At 51.0% G+C, this 23,706-nt stretch overlaps 1 protein-coding gene across 4 annotated transcripts in view; it reads right to left on the bottom strand.

Annotated features, from left to right (window-relative positions):
* Positions 1-20,664, bottom strand: part of LOC125466144 (growth factor receptor-bound protein 7-like) — a 200,407-nt gene extending 179,743 nt beyond the window's left edge. For 3 of the 4 annotated variants that reach the window (XM_059638667.1, XM_059638664.1, XM_059638661.1), the window contains exon 1: positions 20,581-20,664. The gene's annotated coding sequence lies outside the window, so the exon portion shown is untranslated. The remainder of the gene's footprint in view (positions 1-20,580) is intronic. The other variant, XM_059638662.1, reaches the window with a different exon arrangement.
* Positions 20,665-23,706: the final 3,042 nt, after the last annotated feature.

The raw sequence follows: 23,706 nt of genomic DNA on the forward strand, positions 1-23,706 counted from the left end.
CTGGGATACAGTTCCTGAAGGTGCTGACTCTCACTGGGATACAGTTCCTGAAGGTGCTGACTCTCACTGGGATACAGTTCCTGAAGGTCCTGACTCTCACTGCGATACAGTTCCTGAAGATGCTGACTCTCACTGGGATACAGTTCCTGAAGGTGCTGATTCTCACTGGGATACAGTTCCTGAAGGTGCTGACTCTCACTGGGATACAGTTCCTGAAGGTCCTGACTCTCACTGGGATACAGTTCCTGAAGGTCCTGACTCTCACTGTGATACAGTTCCTGAAGATGCTGAATCTCACTGGGATACAGTTCCTGAAGGTGCTGACTCTCACTGGGATGCAGTTCCTGAAGGTGCTGACTCTCACTGGGATGCAGTTCCTGAAGGTCCTGACTCTCACAGGGATACAGTTCCTGAAGGTCCTGACTCTCACTGCGATACAGTTCCTGAAGATGCTGACTCTCACTGGGATACAGTTCCTGAAGGTGCTGACTCTCACTGGGATACAGCTCCTGAAGGTGCTGATTCTCACTGGGATACAGTTCCTGAAGGTGCTGAATCTCACTGGGATACAGCTCCTGAAGGTGCTGACTCTCACTGGGATACAGTTCCTGAAGGTGCTGACTCTCACTGGGATACAGTTCCTGAAGGTGCTGAATCTCACTGGGATACAGTTCCTGAAGGTGCTGACTCTCACTGGGATGCAGTTCCTGAAGGTCCTGACTCTCACAGGGATACAGTTCCTGAAGGTCCTGACTCTCACTGCGATACAGTTCCTGAAGATGCTGACTCTCACTGGGATACAGTTCCTGAAGGTGCTGACTCTCACTGGGATACAGTTCCTGAAGGTGCTGATTCTCACTGGGATACAGTTCCTGAAGGTGCTGAATCTCACTGGGATACAGCTCCTGAAGGTGCTGACTCTCACTGGGATACAGTTCCTGAAGGTGCTGACTCTCACTGGGATACAGTTCCTGAAGGTGCTGAATCTCACTGGGATACAGCTCCTGAAGGTGCTGACTCTCACTGGGATACAGTTCCTGAAGGTGCTGACTCTCACTGGGATACAGCTCCTGAAGGTGCTGAATTTCACTGGGATACAGCTCCTGAAGGTGCTGACTCTCACTGCGATACGTTTCCTGAGGGTCCTGACTCCCAATGGGATACAGTCCCCGAAGGTGCTGACTCTCACTAATATACATTTCCTGAAGGTCCTGACTCTCACTGGGATGCAGTTCCTGAAGGTCCTGACTCTCACTGCGATACAGTTCCTGAAGGTCCTGACTCTCACTGGGATACAGTCGCTGAAGGTGCTGAATTTCACTGGCACACAGCTCCTGAAGATGCTGACTCTAACTGGCACACAGCTCCTAAAGATGCTGACTCTCACTGGGATACAGCTCTTGAAGATGCTGAGTCTCACTGGGATACAGCTCCTGAAGGTGCTGAATCTCACTGGGATACAGTCCCTGAAGGTGCTAACTCTCACTAATATACAGTTCCTTAAGGTCCTGACTCTCACTGGGATGCAGTTCCTGAAGGAGCTGACTCTCACTGGGATACAGCTCCTGAAGGTGCTGAATTTCACTGGGATACAGCTGCTGCAGATGCTGACTCTCATTGAGATACAATCCCTGAAGGAGCTGACTCTCACTGGGATACAGTCCCTGAAGGTGCTGACTCTCACTGGGATACAGTTCCTGAAGGGGCTGACTCTCACTGGGATACAGTTCCTGAAGGGGCTGACTCTCACTGGGATTCAGTCCCTGAAGGTGCTGACTCTCACTGGGATACAGTCCCTGAAGGTCCTGACTCTCACTGGGATACAGCTCCTGAAGGTCCTGACTCTCACTGCGATACAGTTCCTGAAGGTCCTGACTCTCACTGGGATACAGATCCTGAAAATGCTGTCTCTCACTGGGATAAAGTTTCTGAAGATGCTGACTCTCACTGGGATACAGTCCCTGAAGGTGCTGAATCTCACTGGGATACAGCTCCTGAAGATGCTGACTCTCACTGGATCACATTTCCTGAGGGTCCTGACTCTCACTGGGATACAGCTCCTGAAGGTCCTGACTCTCACAGGGATACAGTTCCTGAAGGTCCTGACTCTCACTGCGATACAGTTCCTGAAGGTGCTGATTCTCACTGGGATACAGTTCCTGAAGGTCCTGACTCTCACTCGGATACAGTTCCTGAAGGTCCTGACTCTCACTGCGATACAGTTCCTGAAGGTGCTGATTCTCACTGGGATACAGTTCCTGAAGGTCCTGACTCTCACTGGGATACAGCTCCTGAAGGTCCTGACTCTCACAGGGATACAGTTCCTGAAGGTGCTGATTCTCACTGGGATACAGTTCCTGAAGGTGCTGACTCTCACTGGGATACAGTTCCTGAAGGTCCTGACTCTCACTGCGATACAGTTCCTGAAGATGCTGACTCTCACTGGGATACAGTTCCTGAAGGTGCTGACTCTCACTGGGATACAGTTCCTGAAGGTGCTGACTCTCACTGGGATACAGTTCCTGAAGGTCCTGACTCTCACTGTGATACAGTTCCTGAAGATGCTGAATCTCACTGGGATACAGTTCCTGAAGGTGCTGACTCTCACTGGGATACAGTTCCTGAAGGTGCTGACTCTCACTGGGATGCAGTTCCTGAAGGTCCTGACTCTCACAGGGATACAGTTCCTGAAGGTCCTGACTCTCACTGCGATACAGCTCCTGAAGGTGCTGATTCTCACTGGGATACAGTTCCTGAAGGTGCTGAATCTCACTGGGATACAGCTCCTGAAGGTGCTGACTCTCACTGGGATACAGTTCCTGAAGGTGCTGACTCTCACTGGGATACAGTTCCAGAAGGTGCTGAATCTCACTGGGATACAGTTCCTGAAGGTGCTGACTCTCACTGGGATGCAGTTCCTGAAGGTCCTGACTCTCACAGGGATACAGTTCCTGAAGGTCCTGACTCTCACTGCGATACAGTTCCTGAAGATGCTGACTCTCACTGGGATACAGTTCCTGAAGGTGCTGACTCTCACTGGGATACAGTTCCTGAAGGTGCTGATTCTCACTGGGATACAGTTCCTAAAGGTGCTGAATCTCACTGGGATACAGCTCCTGAAGGTGCTGACTCTCACTGGGATACAGTTCCTGAAGGTGCTGACTCTCACTGGGATACAGTTCCTGAAGGTGCTGAATCTCACTGGGATACAGCTCCTGAAGGTGCTGACTCTCACTGGGATACAGTTCCTGAAGGTGCTGACTCTCACTGGGATACAGCTCCTGAAGGTGCTGAATTTCACTGGGATACAGCTCCTGAAGGTGCTGACTCTCACTGCGATACGTTTCCTGAGGGTCCTGACTCCCAATGGGATACAGTCCCCGAAGGTGCTGACTCTCACTAATATACATTTCCTGAAGGTCCTGACTCTCACTGGGATGCAGTTCCTGAAGGTCCTGACTCTCACTGCGATACAGTTCCTGAGGGTCCTGACTCTCACTGGGATACAGTCCCTGAAGGTGCTGAATTTCACTGGCACACAGCTCCTGAAGATGCTGACTCTAACTGGCACACAGCTCCTAAAGATGCTGACTCTCACTGGGATACAGCTCTTGAAGATGCTGAGTCTCACTGGGATACAGCTCCTGAAGGTGCTGAATCTCACTGGGATACAGTCCCTGAAGGTGCTAACTCTCACTAATATACAGTTCCTTAAGGTCCTGACTCTCACTGGGATGCAGTTCCTGAAGGAGCTGACTCTCACTGGGATACAGCTCCTGAAGGTGCTGAATTTCACTGGGATACAGCTGCTGCAGATGCTGACTCTCATTGAGATACAATCCCTGAAGGAGCTGACTCTCACTGGGATACAGTCCCTGAAGGTGCTGACTCTCACTGGGATACAGTTCCTGAAGGGGCTGACTCTCACTGGGATACAGTTCCTGAAGGGGCTGACTCTCACTGGGATTCAGTCCCTGAAGGTGCTGACTCTCACTGGGATACAGTCCCTGAAGGTCCTGACTCTCACTGGGATACAGCTCCTGAAGGTCCTGACTCTCACTGCGATACAGTTCCTGAAGGTCCTGACTCTCACTGGGATACAGATCCTGAAAATGCTGTCTCTCACTGGGATAAAGTTTCTGAAGATGCTGACTCTCACTGGGATACAGCTCCTGAAGGTCCTGACTCTCACAGGGATACAGTTCCTGAAGGTGCTGACTCTCACTGGGATACAGTTCCTGAAGGTCCTGACTCTCACTGGGATACAGCTCCTGAAGGTGCTGATTCTCACTGGGATACAGTTCCTGAAGGTCCTGACTCTCACTGGGATACAGCTCCTGAAGGTCCTGACTCTCACAGGGATACAGTTCCTGAAGGTCCTGACTCTCACTGCGATACAGTTCCTGAAGGTGCTGATTCTCACTGGGATACAGTTCCTGAAGGTCCTGACTCTCACTCGGATACAGTTCCTGAAGGTCCTGACTCTCACTGCGATACAGTTCCTGAAGGTGCTGATTCTCACTGGGATACAGTTCCTGAAGGTCCTGACTCTCACTGGGATACAGCTCCTGAAGGTCCTGACTCTCACAGGGATACAGTTCCTGAAGGTGCTGATTCTCACTGGGATACAGTTCCTGAAGGTGCTGACTCTCAATGGGATACAGTTCCTGAAGGTGCTGACTCTCACTGCGATACAGTTCCTGAAGATGCTGACTCTCACTGGGATACAGTTCCTGAAGGTGCTGACTCTCACTGGGATACAGTTCCTGAAGGTCCTGACTCTCACTGTGATACAGTTCCTGAAGATGCTGAATCTCACTGGGATACAGTTCCTGAAGGTGCTGACTCTCACTGGGATACAGTTCCTGAAGGTGCTGACTCTCACTGGGATGCAGTTCCTGAAGGTGCTGACTCTCACTGGGATGCATTTCCTGAAGGTCCTGACTCTCACAGGGATACAGTTCCTGAAGGTCCTGACTCTCACTGCGATACAGTTCCTGAAGATGCTGACTCTCACTGGGATACAGTTCCTGAAGGTGCTGACTCTCACTGGGATACAGCTCCTGAAGGTGCTGATTCTCACTGGGATACAGTTCCTGAAGGTGCTGAATCTCACTGGGATACAGCTCCTGAAGGTGCTGACTCTCACTGGGATACAGTTCCTGAAGGTGCTGACTCTCACTGGGATACAGTTCCTGAAGGTGCTGAATCTCACTGGGATACAGTTCCTGAAGGTGCTGACTCTCACTGGGATGCAGTTCCTGAAGGTCCTGACTCTCACAGGGATACAGTTCCTGAAGGTCCTGACTCTCACTGCGATACAGTTCCTGAAGATGCTGACTCTCACTGGGATACAGTTCCTGAAGGTGCTGACTCTCACTGGGATACAGTTCCTGAAGGTGCTGATTCTCACTGGGATACAGTTCCTGAAGGTGCTGAATCTCACTGGGATACAGCTCCTGAAGGTGCTGACTCTCACTGGGATACAGTTCCTGAAGGTGCTGAATCTCACTGGGATACAGCTCCTGAAGGTGCTGACTCTCACTGGGATACAGTTCCTGAAGGTGCTGACTCTCACTGGGATACAGCTCCTGAAGGTGCTGAATTTCACTGGGATACAGCTCCTGAAGGTGCTGACTCTCACTGCGATACGTTTCCTGAGGGTCCTGACTCCCAATGGGATACAGTCCCCGAAGGTGCTGACTCTCACTAATATACATTTCCTGAAGGTCCTGACTCTCACTGGGATGCAGTTCCTGAAGGTCCTGACTCTCACTGCGATACAGTTCCTGAAGGTCCTGACTCTCACTGGGATACAGTCCCTGAAGGTGCTGAATTTCACTGGCACACAGCTCCTGAAGATGCTGACTCTAACTGGCACACAGCTCCTAAAGATGCTGACTCTCACTGGGATACAGCTCTTGAAGATGCTGAGTCTCACTGGGATACAGCTCCTGAAGGTGCTGAATCTCACTGGGATACAGTCCCTGAAGGTGCTAACTCTCACTAATATACAGTTCCTTAAGGTCCTGACTCTCACTGGGATGCAGTTCCTGAAGGAGCTGACTCTCACTGGGATACAGCTCCTGAAGGTGCTGAATTTCACTGGGATACAGCTGCTGCAGATGCTGACTCTCATTGAGATACAATCCCTGAAGGAGCTGACTCTCACTGGGATACAGTCCCTGAAGGTGCTGACTCTCACTGGGATACAGTTCCTGAAGGGGCTGACTCTCACTGGGATTCAGTCCCTGAAGGTGCTGACTCTCACTGGGATACAGTCCCTGAAGGTCCTGACTCTCACTGGGATACAGCTCCTGAAGGTCCTGACTCTCACTGCGATACAGTTCCTGAAGGTCCTGACTCTCACTGGGATACAGATCCTGAAAATGCTGTCTCTCACTGGGATAAAGTTTCTGAAGATGCTGACTCTCACTGGGATACAGTCCCTGAAGGTGCTGAATCTCACTGGGATACAGCTCCTGAAGATGCTGACTCTCACTGGATCACATTTCCTGAGGGTCCTGACTCTCACTGGGATATAGTCCCTGAAGGTAATAAAGTGTGAAGCTGGATGAACACAGCAGGCCAAGCAGCATTTCAGGAGCACAAAAGCTGCCGTTTCGGGCCTAGACCCTTGAGGTGCTGGCTCTCACTGGGATACAGTCCCTGAAGGTGCTGAATTTCACTGGGATACAGTTCCTGAAGGTGCTGACTCTCACTGGGACATGGTCCCTGAAGGGGCTGAATTTCACTGGGATACAGTCCCTGAAGGTGTTGAATCTCACTGGGATGCAGTTCCTGAAGGTGCTGACTCTCACTGGGATACAGTTCCTGAAGGAGCTGACTCTCACTGGGACACAGTTGCTGAAGGTGCTGAATCTCACTGGGATAAAGCTTCTGAAGATGCTGACTCTCACTGGGATACAGCTCCTGAAGGGGCTGACTCTCACTGGGACGCAGTTCCTGAAGATGCTGACTCTCACTGGGACACAGTCCCTGAAGGTCCTGACTCTCACTGGGATACAGCTCCTGAAGGTCCTGACTCTCACTGCGATACAGTTCCTGAAGGTCCTGACTCTCACTGGGATACAGATCCTGAAAATGCTGTCTCTCACTGGGATAAAGTTTCTGAAGATGCTGACTCTCACTGGGATACAGCTCCTGAAGGTCCTGACTCTCACAGGGATACAGTTCCTGAAGGTGCTGACTCTCACTGGGATACAGTTCCTGAAGGTCCTGACTCTCACTGGGATACAGCTCCTGAAGGTGCTGATTCTCACTGGGATACAGTTCCTGAAGGTCCTGACTCTCACTGGGATACAGCTCCTGAAGGTCCTGACTCTCACAGGGATACAGTTCCTGAAGGTCCTGACTCTCACTGCGATACAGTTCCTGAAGGTGCTGATTCTCACTGGGATACAGTTCCTGAAGGTCCTGACTCTCACTCGGATACAGTTCCTGAAGGTCCTGACTCTCACTGCGATACAGTTCCTGAAGGTGCTGATTCTCACTGGGATACAGTTCCTGAAGGTCCTGACTCTCACTGGGATACAGCTCCTGAAGGTCCTGACTCTCACAGGGATACAGTTCCTGAAGGTGCTGATTCTCACTGGGATACAGTTCCTGAAGGTGCTGACTCTCACTGGGATACAGTTCCTGAAGGTGCTGACTCTCACTGGGATACAGTTCCTGAAGGTCCTGACTCTCACTGCGATACAGTTCCTGAAGATGCTGACTCTCACTGGGATACAGTTCCTGAAGGTGCTGATTCTCACTGGGATACAGTTCCTGAAGGTGCTGACTCTCACTGGGATACAGTTCCTGAAGGTCCTGACTCTCACTGGGATACAGTTCCTGAAGGTCCTGACTCTCACTGTGATACAGTTCCTGAAGATGCTGAATCTCACTGGGATACAGTTCCTGAAGGTGCTGACTCTCACTGGGATGCAGTTCCTGAAGGTGCTGACTCTCACTGGGATGCAGTTCCTGAAGGTCCTGACTCTCACAGGGATACAGTTCCTGAAGGTCCTGACTCTCACTGCGATACAGTTCCTGAAGATGCTGACTCTCACTGGGATACAGTTCCTGAAGGTGCTGACTCTCACTGGGATACAGCTCCTGAAGGTGCTGATTCTCACTGGGATACAGTTCCTGAAGGTGCTGAATCTCACTGGGATACAGCTCCTGAAGGTGCTGACTCTCACTGGGATACAGTTCCTGAAGGTGCTGACTCTCACTGGGATACAGTTCCTGAAGGTGCTGAATCTCACTGGGATACAGTTCCTGAAGGTGCTGACTCTCACTGGGATGCAGTTCCTGAAGGTCCTGACTCTCACAGGGATACAGTTCCTGAAGGTCCTGACTCTCACTGCGATACAGTTCCTGAAGATGCTGACTCTCACTGGGATACAGTTCCTGAAGGTGCTGACTCTCACTGGGATACAGTTCCTGAAGGTGCTGATTCTCACTGGGATACAGTTCCTGAAGGTGCTGAATCTCACTGGGATACAGCTCCTGAAGGTGCTGACTCTCACTGGGATACAGTTCCTGAAGGTGCTGACTCTCACTGGGATACAGTTCCTGAAGGTGCTGAATCTCACTGGGATACAGCTCCTGAAGGTGCTGACTCTCACTGGGATACAGTTCCTGAAGGTGCTGACTCTCACTGGGATACAGCTCCTGAAGGTGCTGAATTTCACTGGGATACAGCTCCTGAAGGTGCTGACTCTCACTGCGATACGTTTCCTGAGGGTCCTGACTCCCAATGGGATACAGTCCCCGAAGGTGCTGACTCTCACTAATATACATTTCCTGAAGGTCCTGACTCTCACTGGGATGCAGTTCCTGAAGGTCCTGACTCTCACTGCGATACAGTTCCTGAAGGTCCTGACTCTCACTGGGATACAGTCGCTGAAGGTGCTGAATTTCACTGGCACACAGCTCCTGAAGATGCTGACTCTAACTGGCACACAGCTCCTAAAGATGCTGACTCTCACTGGGATACAGCTCTTGAAGATGCTGAGTCTCACTGGGATACAGCTCCTGAAGGTGCTGAATCTCACTGGGATACAGTCCCTGAAGGTGCTAACTCTCACTAATATACAGTTCCTTAAGGTCCTGACTCTCACTGGGATGCAGTTCCTGAAGGAGCTGACTCTCACTGGGATACAGCTCCTGAAGGTGCTGAATTTCACTGGGATACAGCTGCTGCAGATGCTGACTCTCATTGAGATACAATCCCTGAAGGAGCTGACTCTCACTGGGATACAGTCCCTGAAGGTGCTGACTCTCACTGGGATACAGTTCCTGAAGGGGCTGACTCTCACTGGGATACAGTTCCTGAAGGGGCTGACTCTCACTGGGATTCAGTCCCTGAAGGTGCTGACTCTCACTGGGATACAGTCCCTGAAGGTCCTGACTCTCACTGGGATACAGCTCCTGAAGGTCCTGACTCTCACTGCGATACAGTTCCTGAAGGTCCTGACTCTCACTGGGATACAGATCCTGAAAATGCTGTCTCTCACTGGGATAAAGTTTCTGAAGATGCTGACTCTCACTGGGATACAGTCCCTGAAGGTGCTGAATCTCACTGGGATACAGCTCCTGAAGATGCTGACTCTCACTGGATCACATTTCCTGAGGGTCCTGACTCTCACTGGGATATAGTCCCTGAAGGTAATAAAGTGTGAAGCTGGATGAACACAGCAGGCCAAGCAGCATTTCAGGAGCACAAAAGCTGCCGTTTCGGGCCTAGACCCTTGAGGTGCTGGCTCTCACTGGGATACAGTCCCTGAAGGTGCTGAATTTCACTGGGATACAGTTCCTGAAGGTGCTGACTCTCACTGGGACATGGTCCCTGAAGGGGCTGAATTTCACTGGGATACAGTCCCTGAAGGTGTTGAATCTCACTGGGATGCAGTTCCTGAAGGTGCTGACTCTCACTGGGATACAGTTCCTGAAGGAGCTGACTCTCACTGGGACACAGTTGCTGAAGGTGCTGAATCTCACTGGGATAAAGCTTCTGAAGATGCTGACTCTCACTGGGATACAGCTCCTGAAGGGGCTGACTCTCACTGGGACGCAGTTCCTGAAGATGCTGACTCTCACTGGGACACAGTCCCTGAAGGTCCTGACTCTCACTGGGATACAGCTCCTGAAGGTCCTGACTCTCACTGCGATACAGTTCCTGAAGGTCCTGACTCTCACTGGGATACAGATCCTGAAAATGCTGTCTCTCACTGGGATAAAGTTTCTGAAGATGCTGACTCTCACTGGGATACAGTCCCTGAAGGTGCTGACTCTCACTGGGATATAGCTCCTGAAGGTGCTGACTCTCACTGGGATACAGCTCCTGAAGGGGCTGACTCTCACTGGGACGCAGTTCCTGAAGGTCCTGACTCTCACTGGGATACAGTTCCTGAAGGTGCTGACTCTCACTGGGATACAGTTCCTGAAGGTGCTGACTCTCACTGGCTCACAGTTCCTGAAGGTGCTGAATCTCACTGGGATACAGTCCCTGAAGGTGCTAACTCTCACTAATATACAGTTCCTGAAGGTCCTGACTCTCACTGGGATACAGTTCCAGAAGGAGCTGACTCTCACTGGGATACAGCTCCTGAAGGTGCTGAATTTCACTGGGATACAGCTGCTGAAGATGCTGACTCTCACTGGGACTCTGTCCCTGTAGGTGCTGACTCTCACTGGGATGCAGTCCCTGAAGGTGCTGCCTTTCACTGAGATACAATCCCTGAAGGTGCTGAATTTCATTGGGATACAGCTCCTGAAGATGCTGAGTCTCACTGGGATACAGTTCCTGAAGGTGCTGAGTCTCACTGGGATACAGTTCCTGAAGGGGCTGACTCTCACTGGGATTCAGTCCCTGAAGGTGCTGACTCTCACTGGGATACAGTCCCTGAAGGTGCTGAATCTCACTGGGATACAGCTCCTGAAGATGCTGACTCTCACTGGCTCACAGTTCCTGAAGGTGCTGACTGTCACTGCGATACATTTCCTGAGGGTCCTGACTCTCACTGGGATACAGTCCCTGAAGGAAATAAAGTGTGAAGCTGGATGAACAAAGCAGGCCAAGCAGCATCTCAGGAGCACAAAAGCTGACGTTTCGGGCCTAGACCCTTGAGGTGCTGGCTCTCACTGGGATACAGTCCCTGAAGGTGCTGAATTTCACTGGGATGCAGTTCCTGAAGGTGCTGACTCTCACTGGGACACAGTTGCTGAAGGTGCTGAATCTCACTGGGATAAAGCTTCTGAAGATGCTGACTCTCACTGGGATACAGCTCCTGAAGGGGCTGACTCTCACTGGGACGCAGTTCCTGAAGATGCTGATTATCACTGGGATACAGCTCCTGAAGGGGCTGACTCTCACTGGGACGCAGTTCCTGAAGATGCTGATTCTCACTGGGACACAGTCCCTGAAGGTCCTGACTCTCACTGGGATACAGCTCCTGAAGATCCTGACTCTCACTGCGATACAATTCCTGAAGGTCCTGACTCTCACTGGGATACAGCTCCTGAAAATGCTGTCTCTCACTGGGATAAAGTTTCTGAAGATGCTGACTCTCACTGGGATACAGCTCCTGAAGGGGCTGACTCTCACTGGGATGCAGTTCCTGAAGATGCTGACTCTCACTGGGACACAGTCCCTGATGGTCCTGACTCTCACTGGGTTACAGCTCCTGATTCACCCTCTAGAATCCCCAATTTTGAACATGTTACAATTAGCAGCCTTCACATACCTCATCCCTAAAATTATAGAATTCCTTCCTTAGACCTTACTTATTTTTTATTCATTTGTGGGATATGGGTATTGCTGTCTGGCCAGCATTTATTGCCTGTCCCTAGTTGTCCTTGAGAAAGTGGTGATGGGCTGCCTTCTTGAACTGTTGCCATCCACAATTCGAACGTTTCATCAGGCCATGTTGAGTAAAGTATGTAGTTCTGGATCTCATGTAGTAGATGGCACTGGGGCCAATTTAGAGAGGATTCCCATGGATGATATGAGAAGTTTGAAGGACACAGATCAGAAGATGGATGGTTTGGCTGAAGTCGTATTTCATTGAAGAGAAGAATGTTGATGGTTGACCCGTTGGTTTGATGTAAAATGGCGAAGGGTTTTGACAGAGTGGATACAGAGAGAATGTGGGGAACAGCAGAATTAGAGACTTTTGACATAAAACATTCACCAAGAAATACAACTTGGTGTAAAATTCAGGAGTAATTTTCTCACCCAGAACGTGGTGAGAATGTGGGACTCACTTCCACAGGCAGTAGCTACAGAGAGTTTGATGGTTAAGGAAAACTAGACAATTTCATGTGAGAAAAAGGAATCGAGGGTTGTACAGTCACAGAGTCACACAGTGTGGAAAAAGGCCCTTCGGTCCCACTAGTCCACACCAACAATGGTCCCAAACCAAACTAGTCCTACATGCCTGTGTTTGTCCCATATCCCTCCAAATCTTTCCTATTCATGTACTTATCCAAATGTCACTTAAATGTTGTATCTGTACTTGCATCCACCATTTCCTCTGGCAGTTCACTCCACACACCAGCCACACTCTCTGTAAAAGTTGCCCCTCATGTCCTTTTTAAATTTTTCCTCCTCTTGTCTTAAAAATATTGATTTAATTTATCATTGTCACATGTACCTAGGTACAGTGAAAGTTTTGTATTGCGTGCAAGACAGGCAGATCATACCATACAAAGTACATTAGGGTAATAGAGCAGAGCGAGGAATGCAATGTTATGGCTGCTGAGAAGGTGCATAAACAGTGAGATCAGCATTTACATAAAATTTGAGATGTCCATTCAGAAGTCTAATAACAGCGGGAAAGAAGCTGTTCTTGAATCTGTTGGTACGTAAGTTTAAGCTTTAGTATCTTTAGTCTGAGTGAAGAGGTTGGAAGACATTATAACCGGTGTGGATTATGTTGGCTGTCTTCCTGAGATAGCAGGAAGTATAGATGGAGTCAATGGATGGAAGGTTGGCTTGCGTGATGGACAGGGCTATGTTTACAACTCTATAATTTCTTACAGTCCTAGGCACAGCAGTTGCCATACCAAGCTGTGACGTGTCAGACAGAATGCCTTCTGTGGTGTTTGCACTGACTCACCCTCGGGAGAAACCTTTGCTATTCACTTTATCTATGCCCCTCATGACTTTATAAACCTCCTATAAAGTCATCTCTCAACCTCCTGCACTCCAGTGAAAAAAGTTCCAGCCTATCTTTATAACTCAAACCTTCCATTCCTAGCTGCATCCCAGTAAATAAAAACTGAGAGAACTGTGGATGCTGTAAATCAGGAATAAAAATAAAGTTGCTGGGAAGGATCAGCAGGTCGGGCAACATCTGCGAAGGGGAAAAACAGAGTTAACGTTTTGGGTCTAGTGACCCTTCCTCAAACTGATGGTGGCTGGGAAAACATCAGTTTATATGCAGTAAAAAGGGAAGGGGATAGGTAGGGAGTAAACAATAGGATACAGCCTAAAGAGAGAGAAGAGCAGTTGGACAGACAAGGAGTTGATAACAATGAGGCTGCAAGGGTGAATAGTTGCTAATGGGGACTAATAGTGACTAACAACAGGTGGTGGTGTGTAATGACAAGCTATGTGGTAACAAGGTCTGGTGTGTGTGGTAGGGGGCTGGGACATGGGAGAGTTTAGATCCTAAAATTATTGAACTTGATATTGATTCTGCAGGGCTGCAGGGTCCCCAAGTGGAAAATGAGGTGCCGATCTTTGAGCTTTGCTGGAATACTGCAGCAAGCCAGAGACACAAATGTTGGCCAGGGAACAGGGTGGTGCATTAAAGTGGCAGGCAACAGGTAGTTCAGGGTCTCTTTTGCAAACAGAACGTAGATGTTCTGTGAAGCGGTCAGCCAATCTGTGCTTCGTTTCCCCATTGTAGAGGAGACCACGTTGTGAGCAGTGAATGCAATAGACTGGGAAGAAAAACAAAGTTGTTGGAAAAGCTCAGCAGGTCTGGCAGCATCTGTGAAGAAGAAAACAGAGTTAACGTTTCAGGTCCATTGACCCTTCCACAGAACTGACGTGATATCGATCGCCTCATTTTCTCTGCCCTCTTCAACAAATCCAAATCATCTCCCTCTGTACTGACTGCACTCCGTACACTTAGATCGGACCCTGACTTTGCTATTAAGCCTGCCGATAAGGGTGGTGCTATTGTAGTCTGACATACTGATCGCTACATTGCAGAGGCTGATCACCAGCTCACTGATACCTTCTCCTATCATCCCCTGGACCATGACCCCACCATTGACATATCAGGCCACTATATCTATTATGTAACTTCTCATTTCATCTGGTGATCTCCCACCCCACTTCCAAGCTCATGGTCCCCCAGCCCCACACAGCTCACTTCTACCTCCTCCCAGAAATCCTCAAACAGGGTAGGCTCATTGTTGCAGCCTGCACCTACCTTGACTCAGTCTTCTCTCCCCTGATCCAATCCCTACCCACGTACATTCATGATTCCTCGGACGCCTTACACTGGTTTCAAAACTTCCAGTTGGCCCGTTCCAGCCACCTCCTCTTTACCATGGATGCTCAATCCTCTGACACATCCGTGCCCCACCAGGAGGGTCTTAGGGCTTTCCGCTTCTTCCTGGAGCAAAGGCCTGAACCATCCCCACTCACCCCACCATCCTCTGCTTGGCCAAGCTTGACCTCACCCTTGCCAACTTCTCTTTTCACTCCTCTCATTTTCTTCAGGCCAGAGGGGTAGCCATGGGTATATGCATGGGTCCCAGTTTTTCTTTGTGGGGTACGTGGAGCATTCCTTTTTCCAGTCCTATTCAGGCCCCCACCCACAACTCTTCCTCCAATACATCGATGATATTGTCTGAGCTGCTTCCCTCTCTCATCCGGAATTGGAAAACTTCATCAATTTCGCCACCAATTTCCACCCTGCCCTCACTTTCACCTGGTCTATCTCTGACTCCTCCCTTCCTTTTGTCAACATTTCTGATGCCATCTCTGGGGATAGACTGGCCACTACAAACCCACTGACTCTCATTGCTACCTGGACTATACATCCTCACACCCCACTTCCTGTAAAGACTCCATCCCATTCTCTCAGCTCCTCAATCTCCATCCTACATGTTCAGATGAAGCCAACTTCGACAAGGGAGCATCTGAAACGTCCACCTTCTTCCTCAAGTGAGGATTCCCCAGCACCACTGTCAACGGGACCCTTAACCAGGTCCAACCCATCTCCTGCTCTTCCATCCTCACCCCTTCTCTTCCCTCCTGCAACAGTGATAGGATTTCCCTTATTCTCACCTACCATCCCACCAGCATCCACATCCAGAAGATCATAAGATGCCATTTCTACCACATCCAGCAAGATGCCACCACCAGACAAATATTCCCCTCTCCTCCCTTGTCCACCTTCTGCAGGGACCGTTCCCTCTGGGATACCCTGGTCCACTCTTCCTTCACCCCCAACACCTTCCCAACAGCCCTATGGCATCTTCCCCTGTAACCAGCGAAGGTGCAACACCTGCCCATTTAGCTCCTGCCTCCTCAGAATCCAAGGGCCCAAACATCCCTTCCAGGTGTAGCAACACTTTGCCTGCACTTCCCAGAATCTAGTCTACTGCATTCAATGCTCACAATGTGGTCTCCTCTACTTTGGGGAAACAAGGCAGGGACTGGGTGACCTCTTCGCAGAACATCTATGTTCTGCCCGCAAAAAAGACTCTGAACTAGCTGTTGCCTGTCAGTTTAAGGCACCACCCTGTTCCTTGGCCAACATCTCTGTCTCTGGCTTGCTGCAGTATTCCAGCAAAGCCCAAAGAACAACACCTCATTTTCCGCTTGGGGACCCTGCAGCCCTCCAGACTCAATATCGAGTTAAATAATTTTAGGGCCTAAACTGTCCCATGTCCCAGCCTCCTATCCCACATACCAGGCCTTGTTTCAAAGGTCTGAGCAGTGAAGGCAAGTGTGGTAAGCATCTTCTTAACCACCCTGCCTGCATGTGATGCAAATTTCAAAGAATTATGTACCGGAACCCCTACATCTCTCTGTTCTACAGCACTAACCAGAGCCATACCACTAATTATATAAATCCTGCCCTTAGAGTCAAAGAATCATAGAGGTCTACAGCATCGGAGCAGGCTCTTCACCCCACTTGCCCATACCACCCAGTTTTCATAATTTAGCTAACCCTATTTGTCTGTGTTTGGTCCTTTTCACTCAATACCTATTCCATCCATGTACCTGTATAAATGTTTCTTGAATGACAACATTGTACTTGCTTCCACCACTACCTCTGGTAGCCTGTTTTAGCCACACACCACCGTCTGTGTGAAAACATTTGTCCCTCTGGACCCTTTTGTGTCTCTCCCCGCTCACCTTAAAACATATGCCCTCTAGTTTTAGACTCCCTTACCATGGAGGAAAGCTGTTGGCTATCTACTTTACCTATGCCTCGTATGATTTTATATACCTCTGTAAGGTCACCCCTCAGTCTCCCACGCTCCAGGGAAAAAAGTCCCAACCTATCCAACCTCTTCATATAACACAAACCTTCCAGCCCAGGTAGCTTTCTAGTAAATCTTTTCTGCACTCTTTCTAATTTAATAATATCCTTTTTGTAGTAAGGTGACCACAATTGCATGCAGTACTCCAAATGTGGCCTCACCAACATCTTGTACAGCTGCAAAAAGACGTCCAATCTATACTCAATGCTCTACCAATAAAAGCAAGCATGCCAAAAATCTCCTTCACCATCCTGTCTATCTGTGATTCCACTTTCAAGGAGCTATGAATCTGTACCGCTAGATATCTTTGTTCTGTAACACTCCCCAGGGCCTGACCGTTGACAGTATAAGTCCTGCCCTGGTTTGACCCACCAAAATGCAACACCTTGCATTTACCTAAATTAAACTCCATCTGCCATTCCTCAGTCTACTGGCCCAGTTGATGAAGATCTTGCTGCATTCCTAGACAATCTTTTTCATTGTACATTATAGCACCATTCTTGGTGTCATCCACAAACTTACTAACCATATTTCCTAAATTCTCATCATCCATCATCGATCCCTGCAGCACACTGCTGGTCGCAGGCCTCCAGTTTAAAAAACAACCCTGTACCACCACGCTCTGTCTCCTACTGTCAAGCCAATTTTGTATCTAATTGACTAGGTCTTCCTGGATCCCATGAGATTTAACCTTACTCAACAACGTACTAGGCAGTAATTTGTCAAAGTCCATGTAAACAACATGTACTACACTGCCCTCATCTACCTGCTTGGTCATCCCTTCAAAAAATTCAATCAAATTTGTGTGACACAATTTCCCACACACAAAGCCACGCTGACTATCCCAAATGAGTCCTTGCTTGTCCAAATGCCTGTCCATCCTGTCTCTCAGAATCCGCTCTAACAACTCACCCATCATAGACTTTAGGCTCACCAGGTTGTAGTTAGCAGGCATTTCCCAACAGCCTTTCTTAAATAATGGCACCACCCTCCAATCTTCAGGCATTTTACCCATGGATGTCAATGATACAAATCTCTTTTGATTCTCCTTTCCCTTATTTGACAAAGCTATCTCTTGTCCCCTTTTATCTGTCCTGATTTCTCTCAAGTATATTCTGATGCCCTCTATGCTCTTGATCACATCTGCCTATACATGTCATATGTCTCCTTCTTTTTCTTGACTAGGGCCTCAATAACTGTAGTCATCCAGGGTTCCCTACTCCTGCCAGCCTCACCCTTCACTCTAACAGGAATATGTTGGTCCTGAACCCTCATTAACTTACTGTTGAAAGCATTCCACTTGCCAGATATCCCTTTGCCTTTAAACAACCTCCCCAAATCAACTTTTGAAAGTTCCTGTTTAAGACCATCAAAATTGGCCTTGCCCCAATTTAAAATTTTAACCTGTGGACCAAACCTATCCTTTTCCACAGCTATTTTAAAACTAATGGTAATTATGGTCACTGGACACCTCTGTCACTTGCCCTGCCTTATTTCCCAACAGGAGGTCATGTTTAGCCCCTTCTCTAGTAGGGCCATCCACATACTGTATGAGAAATTCTTTCTGAACAGACTTAACAAATTTCTCTTCATCCTCGTTTGTCTCACCAAAATATGCTATGTCGCATTTTTCCATGTAAAACTCCATCTGCCATTCTTCAGCCCATTGACCTAGAACATAGAACATTACAGCACAGAACAGGCCCTTCGGCCCTCGATGTTGTGCCGACCTGTCATACCGATCTCAAGCCCATCTAACCTACACTATTCCATGTACGTCCATATGCTTATCCAATGACGTCTTAAATGTACTTAAAGTTGGCGAATCTACTACCGTTGCAGGCAAAGCGTTCCATTCCCTTACTACTCTCTGAGTAAAGAAACTACCTCTGACATCTGTCCTATATCTTTCACCCATCAATTTAAAGCTATTCCCCCTCGTGCTAGCCATCACCATCCTAGGAAAAAGACTCTCCCTATCCACCCTATCTAACCCTCTGATTATTTTATATGTTTCAATTAAGTCACCTCTCAACCTTCTTCTCTGAAATGAAAACAGCCTCAAGTCCCTCAGCCTTTCCTCGTAAGACCTTCCCTCCATACCAGGCAACATCCTAGTAAATCTCCTCTGCACCCTTTCCAAAGCTTTCACACCATTCTTATAAATGCGGTAACCAGAACTGTACACAATACACCAAGTGCAGCCGCACCAGAGTTTTGTACAGCTTCACCATAACCTCTTGGTTCCGGAACTCGATCCCTCTATTAATAAAAGCTAAAACACTGTATGCCTTCTTAACAGACCTGTCAACCTGGGTGGCAACTTTCAAGGATCTGTGTACATGGACACCGAGATCTCTCTGCTCATCTACACTACTAAGAATCTTACCATTAGCCCTGTACTTTGCCTTCTGGTTACTCCTACCAAAGTGCATCACCTCACACTTGTCTGCATTAAACTCCATTTGCCACCTCTCAGCTCTGCAGCTTATCTATGTCTCTCTGCAACCTACAGCATCCTTCGTCACTATCCACAACTCCATCGACCTTAGTGTCGTCTGCAAATTTACTAACCCATCCTTCTACGCCCTCATCCAGGTCATTTATAAAAATGATAAACAACAGTGGACCCAACACCGACCCTTGCGGTACACCACTAGTAACTGCTCTCCAGGATGAACATTTCCCATCAACTACCATCCTCTGTCTTCTTTCAGCAAGCCAATTTCCGATCCAAACTGCTATATCTGCCACAATTCCATTCCTCTGCATTTTGTACAATAGCTTATTGTGGGGAAGCTTATCGAACGCCTTGCTGAAATCCATATACACCACATCAACCGGTTTACTCTCATCTACCTGTTTGGTCACCTTCTCAAAGAAATCAATAAGATTTGTGAGGCGCGACCATCCCTTCACAAAACCGTGTTGACTATCCCTAATCAATTTATTCTTTTCTAGATGATTATAAATCCTATCTCTTATAATCTTTTCCAACACTTTACCAACAACTGAGGTAAGGCTCACTGGTCTATAATTACCAGGGTTGTCTCTACTCCCCTTCTTGAACAGGGGAACCACATTTGCTGTCCTCCAGTCATCTGGCACTATTTCTGTAGACAATGACGAGTTAAAGATCGATACCAAAGGCTCGGCAATCTCCTCCCTGGCTTCCCAGAGAATCCGAGGATAAATCCCATCCAGCCCAAGGGACTTATCTATCTTCACCCTCTGTAGGATTTCTAATACTTCTTCCTTGTGAACCTCAATCCCACCTAGTCTAGTAGCCTGTATCTCAGTATTCACCTCGACAACATTGTTGTTTTCTAGAGTGAATACTGTTGAAAAATATTCATTTAGCGCTTTCCCTATCTCCTCTGACTCCACACACAACTTCCCACTACTCTCCTTGATTGGCCCTAATCTTACTTTCGTCATTCTTTTATTCCTTAAATAACTATAGAAAGCCTTAGGGTTTACCCTGACCTAATCAATCACGATATCTTTATACTCTTTTTCACCGTGCACCCTACCACCAATTGGGCCAGTGAAGCAGCCGGGAGTGGGGCTGTGGTGGAGGCATGTTGAGGGCTGCAAATCCCTGATGGGAATGCGGCAGTGGAAAGGAAAGTTGGACTCTCTTAAGTTATCTTTTTCCCTTATCATATTATTAAGTTAATGTGAATGGTGCCATGTGGGTATGGTTAAGGTACACACTTCTCACTGCACTTTCACATTGAATACACGTGACAATAAATTATTCAATCAATCAAAGCTGTGCTGGCTACCCCTCATCGGTCCCTGCCTCTCCAAATGCATGTAAACCCTATCTTTCAGAATCACCTCAGAATGATCGATGGAGATGAGGTAAGAGAGGGCAGGCCCAATGGAGGAATAAACCCAGTATGGGCTGGATGGGCCGAATGGCCTGCCTGCTGTACAATTCTATCCTGACCCGCCCGCCCCTTCTCTGTGTGTGCCTATTTCTTCTCCATTCAGAGCCTGCTGAAACCCTTCTCCCTCCCTCCCTCCCTCCCTGAGGGAAGTTTCTCTTACCTGAGGACGTTCTAGGCATCGCATAAATGTCAGTTGTTGTTGGTCTTCTCCGTTGCCCCGGAAACCGAGCCCGCCCTTCCCCACGCCTGGCCCCGCGCGCTCCTTTTTCCTATTGGTCCACTGCCTGTCGCAGGGTTTTCGCGCCTGCCCTTGGCCCCACCCCCAGTGAAGGTCATGTGACCGCTCAGTGCGCAGGCTTGACGCTGTGAGGTGGACGTGGAAGTGAGAATGGGGTTGGAGGTTCACATCGAGTATTGGTATTTAATATTGTCTCATGATTTATAAATAGCTCGGAGATAAGCTAATGCTTTATTTTATTAGTTATTATAGTGTACATAATGTGTATCTAAGTTGTGCCTACGTTGGCCCGGGAATGCTGGTACTGGGAGTCGCCGCGCCAGTCACAAACAGCCCCCTCACTCCTGTCAGTCCCACATGGACCATGGCCTGAGAGACCTGGGCATTCTCGTCAGGCAGTCCCTGCATGAACACCGAGAACATTTGCGGGGCTCTGAAGATAGACCGGGCAGGGGGTGAGCCTGAGATGATGGGAACTGCAGATACTGGGGAATCTGAGACAACAAGGTGTGGGGCTGGAAGAACACAGCAGCATCAGGGGCACAAAAACTGACATTTCGGGCCTAGACCCCTCTTCAGAGGCCAGAAACGTCAGCTTGTGTGCTCCTGAGATGCTGCTTGGCCTGCTGTGTTCATCCAGCCCCACACCTTGTTATCAGGGAGTGAGCCTGTGTGGGTTGGGAGGTGATTAGTGGCCTTCTGTTTTCCACAGTCTCTGTTTACAGGGAGTAGGGGCCTGAGGGACCTGTCACCTGCTGTTTTCCCTTGGGCTATGGATGAGATCAGACTGAAAATTTCCAACAAAAACAATCTTGCATTGCTATGATGATGGTTACCAAGCAGGCTCTGGTAAACAGTCATCTGTTGTTCTGTGATAATAAAGTGTGAGGCTGGATGAACACAGCAGGCCAAGCAGCATCCCAGGAGCACAAAAGCTGACGTTTTGGGCCTAGACCCTTCATCGGAGAGGGGGATGGGGAGAGGGAACTGGAATAAATAGGGAGAGAGGGGGAGGCGGACCGAAGATGGAGAGAAAAGAAGATAGGTGGAGAGGAGAGTATAGGTGGGGAGGTGGGGAGGGGATAGGTCAGTCCAGGGAAGACAGACAGGTCAAGGAGGTGGGATGAGGTTAGTAAGTAAGAAATGGAGGTGTAGCTTGAGGTGGGAGGAAGGGATGGGTGAGAGGAAGAACAGGTTAGGGAGGCAGAGACAGGCTGGGCTGGTGTAGTTTAATGGAGGATGTGTTGTGCATCACTGAGAGGTGCAGTTGTTCATGTGTTCTGCAAAGCAGTCTCCAAGACTTCTCAAGCTTTAAAATCTCCCCTCCCCCCACTGCATCCAAAACCAGCCCAGCTTGTCTCTTCCCCCAACCCCCTCCCCCCCCCCAACCCCCTCCCCCCCCCCAACCCCCTCCCCCCCCCCCCAAACCCCCAACCCCCTCCCCCCCTCCCCCCCCTCCCCCCCTCCCCCCCCTCCCCTCCCCCCCCCCCTTCCCCCCCCCTCCCCCCTTCCCCCCCCTCCCCCCTTCCCCCCCCTCCCCCCTTCCCCCCCCCCCCCCCCTTCCCCCCCCCTTCCCCCCCCCCTTCCTCCCCCCCCCTTCCCCCCTTCCCCCCCTTCCCCCCCCTCCCCCCCCTCCCCCCCCCTCCCCCCCCTCCCCCCCCTTCCCCCCCCTTCCCCCCCTTCCCCCCCCCCCTCCCCCCCCCTCCCCCCCCCTCCCCCCCCTCCCCCCCCTCCCCCCCCCCCTCCCCCCCCCCCTCCCCCCCCCCTCCCCCCCCCCCTTCCCCCCCCCTCCCCCCCTTCCCCCCCCCCCTTCCCCCCCCCCTCCCCCCCTTCCCCCCCCCTCCCCCCTTCCCCCCCCCCTCCCCCCCTTCCCCCCCCCCTTCCCCCCCCCCTTCCCCCCCCCCCTTCCCCCCTTCCCCCCCCCCTTCCCCCCCCCCTTCCCCCCCCTTCCCCCCCCTTCCCCCCCTCCCCCCCTCCCCCCTCCCCCCCCTCCCCCCCCCCTCCCCCCCCCTCCCCCCCCCTTCCCCCCCCCTTCCCCCCCCCTTCCCCCCCCCTTCCCCCCCCCCTCTCCCCCTCTCCCCTCTCCCCCTCTCCCCCCCCCCCCCTTCCCCCCCCTCCCCCCTTCCCCTCCCCCCTTCCCCTCCCCCCCTTCCCCCCCCCCTTCCCCCCCCCCTTCTCCCCCCCCCTTCCCCCCCCCCTTCCCCCCCCCCTTCCCCCCCCCCTTCCCCCCCCCCTTCCCCCCCCCCTTCCCCCCCCCTTCTCCCCCCCCCTTCTCCCCCCCCTTCCTCCCCCCCCCTTCCCCCCCCCCCCTCCCCCCCCCCCTCCCCCCCCCTTCCCCCCCCCCCCTCCCCCCCCCCTCCCCCCCCTTTCCCCCCCCCTTTCCCCCCCCCTTTCCCCCCCCCTTCCCCCCCCCCCTTCCCCCCCCCTTCCCCCCCCTTCCCCCCCCTTCCCCCCCCCTTCCCCCCCCCCTTCCCCCCCCCCTTCCCCCCCCCCTTCCCCCCCCTTCCCCCCCCCCTTACCCCCCCCTTCCCCCCCCTTCCCCCCCTCCCCCCCCTTTTCCCCCTCCCCCCTTCCCCCCCCTCCTCCCCCCCCCCTCCCCCCCCCTCCCCCCCCCTCCCCCCCCCTCCCCCCCCCTCCCCCCCCCCTCCCCCCCCCTCCCCCCCCTTCCCCCCCCTTCCCCCCCCTTCCCCCCCCTTCCCCCCTTCCCCCCTTTTCCCCCTCCCCCCCCTTCTCCCCCCCTTCTCCCCCCCCTTCTCCCCCCCCTTCTCCCCCCCTTCTCCCCCCCTTCTCCCCCCCTTCTCCCCCCCTTCTCCCCCCCTCCCCCTCCCCCCCCCTTTCCCCCCCTTTCCCCCCCCCCTTTCCCCCCCCCCTTTCCCCCCCCCCCTTTCCCCCCCCCCTTTCCCCCCCCTTTCCCCCCCCTTTCCCCCCCCTTTCCCCCCCTCAGGGGGCCTACTTCAGGCCGGAAACATCAGCTTTCCTGCTCCTCTGATGCTGCTTGGCCTGCTGTGTTCGTCCAGCTCAACACCTTGTTATCTCAGATCTCAGAGT

Source organism: Stegostoma tigrinum, chromosome 31 (genome assembly GCF_030684315.1).
Source record: "Stegostoma tigrinum isolate sSteTig4 chromosome 31, sSteTig4.hap1, whole genome shotgun sequence".
Lineage (NCBI taxonomy): Eukaryota > Metazoa > Chordata > Chondrichthyes > Orectolobiformes > Stegostomatidae > Stegostoma > Stegostoma tigrinum.